We start from the raw sequence: 5,711 nt of genomic DNA on the forward strand, positions 1-5,711 counted from the left end.
GAACAGTGATGAGCTATTGAACAAGTACTGTCCAGCTCGTTAGAATTTTACATCATTCGTAGATGATTGCTGCAAGGCATATAAACCAGTATTTGACTTGACTCCCCAATCAAACAGCGTTGCACAAAACAACTTGAACAGTGCAATTGCCAAACATGTTTGGTCTCAAAATATTTGGCAAACCTATGGTGATTATACGATAGGATGTATAATATGAAAAAGATTACCATCATTTTAGTAAGGGTCAATAAGAAGCATCTAAGTCCCAATCCCAAACAGCACAAGAAACAACAAATGGGAAAAGGTTAAACCATTTAACAAGGAAAATGAAATATTTGACAGACCTAGGGTGATTATGCAACAGGATCTATAATACGAAAAATATTACTACCATTGTAGTAGGGTCAATAAGAAGCTCCTAGTCCCAAGACCGGAACAGCACAAGAAACAACAAATGGGAAAAGGTTAAACCATTTAACAAGGAAAATGGAATAACCAAAGATGCTCTGAGCAAGTATTTTCATGAAAAAACTTTACTGTCATAACCAAAGATTTGATTAATCTCCTCAGAGGAACCTTGATGTTCTATTATGATTGCAGAATGCTGTGTCCAACTCATGCAAATACCATCTATCTCCTGTTGAAGCATAGAAAAGGAATAAAGAGGGCGAGCAGATCAAAGCAAACCTCACCGTACCATTACAATATATTGAATCTCTAGTTCACATGATATAACAAGAGATAACTCCCCCTTTTTTTGGGAGGGTAGGGTGGGGTGGGGATGTTGGAGGAATTGTACAAATACAACTGCATAAAGCACCATCCTGGAAATCAAAATGGATTGGATCAGGTGTCCTGCGGAAAAGGCGGTGGGGAACTAATAGAAACATTCGGTTCGGAGTTTTAAAATCTAGGTTTTCAAAAAAGCCTTCTTTTGAACAAGGAACCCCAATTAGCTTTGCACGTTTTCTAATACTTTATATACAAGAATTCACAAAATATTTTTGAAAAGAAACAGACACTTAGATCACAAGCACAAGGCTCTTGCTGGAGCCTCAGAGTCCGAGTCCAAGTCTTCTTTTGTTGCTTCCTTCTTTTCCAGAATAAAATAGCTAATGATAGAACTATGCTCTTCATAATTTTCACAGGGATCTCCTCACAGATTCCAATGGTGATGATGTGACTACAGCATCAGTTAGACCGCCAGTTCTCATGTTAGTTCGCACTGGTGCTCCAAGTCCAATTGAAAGATCTTGTCATCTGGGAGTAAAGGAATGATAAGTTGAACCATAATATACCACTTAACCTAAATGTGTTCCATGAAGTTAATTTTGTTTGACAGATTACCTTTCTGAAATTGTCTTCTCTAAACCAACAAAAGCACCACCGCAGATAAAAAGGAAATCTTTCGTGTCTATCTGTAATTAGCATATGGAAAATTATGAAGAGCAGTCAGCATCTAGAAAGAACAGTGATGAGCTATTGAACAAGTACTGTCCAGCTCGTTAGAATTTTACATCATTCGTAGATGATTGCTGCAAGGCATATAAACTAGTATTTGACTTGACTCCCCCATCAAACAGGGTTGCACATAGGGGTGTGCAAAAATCGATTTAACCAATAAATTGAACCGAAAAAAATACTATTGGTTTATTGATATTGGGTTATTGGGCTAACGGTTTTTAAACGGTTTTGCAAATTTTTTTATTGGGTTATTGGTTCGGTTTCCGATTTTATAATTTTTGTTAATGGTTAAACCGATAACCCAATAAGACTATACTAAATTTACTAGTCTTATTGTTAATGGTTAAACGATTGTTACTTTCACACTTTTTGTTAATGGTTAAACGATTGTTACTTTCACACTTTTTCCTTTGAATGTGTCTAGTGTCTAAACTTGCAAGAAAAATGATTGTTACTTTATGATTATTATTTTCATGCCAAATGTTGGAAAAATCATATGGTTTATTTGAAAATTTTCTTATCGTGTATATAATATATATAAGTATTTTCTTATTGGTTAAACCGAAAATCGAATCGTTAAGTATCATAAACCGATTAACCAAAAACCAATAAGAAATATGTTATTGGTTTGGTTATCGGTTTGAAGTATTTACAAACCGAAAACCGATAAACCGAACCGACCGATGCGCACCCCTAGTTGCACAAAACAACTTGAACAGTGCAATTGCCAAACATGTTTGGTCTCAAAATATTTGGCAGACCTATGGTGATTATGTGATAGGATCTATGATATGAAAAAGATTACCATCATTTTAGTAAGGGTCAATAAGAAGCACCTAGTCCCAAGCCAGGAGCAGCACAAGAAACAAAAAATGGGAAAAGGTTAAACCATTTAACAAGGAAAACGAAATAACAGACTTAGGGTGATTATGCAACAGGATCTATAATATGAAAAATATTACTACCATTGTAGTAGGGTCAATAAGAAGCTCCTAGTCCCAAGACAGGAACAACACAAGAAACAGCAAATGGGAAAAGGTTAAACCATTTAACAAGGAAAATGGAATATTTGACAGAGCTATGGTGATTATGCAACAGGATCTATAATACAAAAAAAGATTACTACCATTGTAGTAGGGTCAAATAAGAAGCTCCTAGTCCCAAGAAAGGAACAACACAAGATACAAAAAATGGGAAAAGATTAAACCATTTAACAAGGAAAATGAAATATTTGGCAAGCCGATGTTGATTATGCAACAAGGACTATAATATGAAAAAGACTACAACCATTTTAGTATGGTCAATAAGAAGATCCTAGTCCCAAGACAGGAACATCATGAGTATAAGAAACAACAAATAAGAAAAAGTCAAACCATTTGACAGCATATCCAGAAACATTATCGACTGCATCATCAAGCTGCTGCAAAATTGCACTTGATAACTTCCCTTTCAAGCTCAACATCAAGTTGAAACCCCTCTTTGTTTAACTCAATTAGCAAATAAGAAGTTGTCATATATCTCTAGTCCTTGTCCTTGCATTTCATCAGCAAAATGGAGTCAAACCAAGTCAAATTGCAAATTTGGATGGAGCAACATGAATTAGGTACTGCAAACAATTGAGTGTAATAAATGGATAATGAGAGAGAGATACCCATGCCATGAGATGTTTACCTTCTCGAGTATGTTTGAAATAGACAAATTCGCCATTTTTTTGGGTCCTCCAAAAGTCTGTTTTCCCTAGTCTCTACCAACAAAAGGAAACAATTTGCAGTTTAATTGGCTGCAGATGGAAAAGATAATAATGAAAATAAAAAATATTAATATTAATAATGAATAACATTATTATTATTAAATAACAACAACAATCACTTAGTAAAGTTTCAATCAGTATAATAACTTTAACAAGTGTCGTGCCAACACGAATGTACTAGTCAAAAGGAAACCAACATTTCTGAAGATAATTCTTTGTCTATCACAGGAAAAGCAGAGCTCTAAGAGTGAGGAAACAGAAAAAGGAAAAGTCACACACAATACAACCGAGTTCTAGCTGCTATGACCAAGCCACTGTAGCGACTTAACTATAGAGCATAGCAACATACTGATTATTAATCTTCATATATATTAGGAAAAAAATAGCATCCAACAGTATAACAACAGGCAATCAACTCTTGGTATATTTTAAAGGAAAAATAAAAACAACAAAGAACCCAGAAATATAGTTGATCTTAACCAAGTATTTCACCATAAAGATTCCACAAATAATTACATCCCTAGAAAAGAGCCTAAAAGTAGTGACCAATATATCCATCAAACTCCTAAAACTGGAAACCACCTAACCAATTCAGGTATGAGTCCATACACAGTGAGATCATCACTTTCTACCGGGATACAGAAAGCAATGTCAAACAAATGCTTCTGATGCATTTTATTTTAAGAATTTCACGAGAATAAAGAGTCATAAAATCACTAGATTTACAGAATAGTGATCCGGAAAAGAAGTGATGATGTAACTCCAGCATCAGTTAGACCACCAATTCTCATGTTAGTTTGAACAGGTGCTCCAAATCCAATTGAAGAATATTGTCATCTGGGAGTAAAGGAATGATAAAGCTGAACCATAATATATCACTTAACCTAAATGTGTTTCATGAAATTAATTGAGCTTGACACATAACCTGTCTGAAATTGTCTTCTTTAAACCACAAAAGCTCCACCACAGATAAAAAGGGCATCATTTGCTATCTGCAAATTATTATATAAAAAAAATATAAAGAACAGTCAGCATCTAGAAAGAGCGATGATGAGCTATTGAACAACTTCACAGCCTTCGTAGATAATTGTTGCAAGGCATATAAACTAGTATTTGACTTGACTTCCAACTCCCAACATATGTGTAGTTTAGCTGAAGAAGTGTTGTTTCTTGTTTGTTGAATAGGGCTGTATCTGACATCTTATTTTCCTTCGCCAAACACTCTTTCCTCGTATAAATTTGTTTTTCACTCCCACTTAATCCAATTGATTCTAGAAAACACTAAACAAACATCTTCAGCAGTTGGACACCCACTTTAATTTGTTTTCCACCCCCAAACATGTTTACAAGAGTAATAGACAATTGGAATGAACAGAAGAAACAACTTGAAATAAATACTCACAGTTCCTTCAAGCATCTTCAGCAGGGCAGTTGGATTGTCCTTCTCAGATACATCTGCCAATGTTAAGGCTCTCAGTCTATACAGATGACTGATGAGAATGATTACTTTAAAGTCAATTATCCAAATTCATANAAAATAGGCATTAAATAAATTCAGTACACCTGAATAGTATTGCCACGTGGATGTTTCCGAGCTCTTCACGTACACTTCTAATCTGAAGAAGAAATAAAGATAAACTCAGCAAGTGAAATTATTGATCTGGAAATATGCTTCAAAAGAGAACATATTTGGAGTCAAGGAACTACATATGTGAATTTGTATAAAGATTTACAAGAGTTATAGGCCATTTGAATGAACAGATGAATATAAATGGTGCATCCCTGAATCCCTCAAAGAGCTACTGTTATATTGGAACAGATGAGGCCTACATAAAGCTGCAAAGCCCCTTTGGTACTCCATACCATAATCAAAGTAGTGACCAAAACGTCCATCAGACAACCTTCTTCACTAAACAAAAGACATTATAGAATTTTGGGTAAAAAATCACAAAGACGTCGTGAAATTCTTGATACAAAACCACTAAAGCAAAAGAATATAAATTACTTTTGGATCCAAAGACTGAATTTGATCCAGTGCATCATAATGGAGTATCATTTTGTTTTTGATTTTTTTTTTCAAGAATGACTTCTTCTTCTTCTTCACATTCCCTTTTTTCCTGTGAATGTGTTGGGGATAAAGACAAAGAAACTTCCTTTTCAGAGGATGAAATATCATACGTTAAAGTTAAACAACACTGAACTAAAAGCTTACATTATTCAAGTTGATTGCTTGTATTGCTTGCACAGAGCATTTTTGGGTTCTGTGAGAGCAAAAATAAGGATCCACAATTAAAAGGAAAAATAGGAACCAAGAAGCAATATGAAATGTGAAAAGCAAAAGAGAATATCAACTTCAAATTTTCTCTTTCATCTTCAAGCGGTCTAGATATTTTTTTTTCTTTATCCCGGTAGTCCAAAAATCATAAACAAATAATTTCTCAAGGCATGCAAGTTGAACCTCAAAAAGACTCTTCAAGACACGTTTAAATGATGTTTT

General features: G+C 34.5%; 1 long non-coding RNA gene across 1 annotated transcript; it reads right to left on the reverse strand.

The window, feature by feature from the left end:
* Positions 1-514: 514 nt before the first annotated feature.
* LOC125849148 (uncharacterized) lies at positions 515-4,534 on the reverse strand. The gene is made up of 4 exons (XR_007444591.1): positions 3,136-4,534; positions 2,838-2,996; positions 1,348-1,418; positions 515-1,260 (listed from the first exon to the last, which is right to left on the reverse strand). It is a non-coding gene; the product is annotated as an uncharacterized LOC125849148 (long non-coding RNA).
* Positions 4,535-5,711: the final 1,177 nt, after the last annotated feature.

The sequence above is a fragment of the Solanum stenotomum genome, chromosome 12, assembly GCF_019186545.1.
Source record: "Solanum stenotomum isolate F172 chromosome 12, ASM1918654v1, whole genome shotgun sequence".
NCBI lineage: Eukaryota > Viridiplantae > Streptophyta > Magnoliopsida > Solanales > Solanaceae > Solanum > Solanum stenotomum.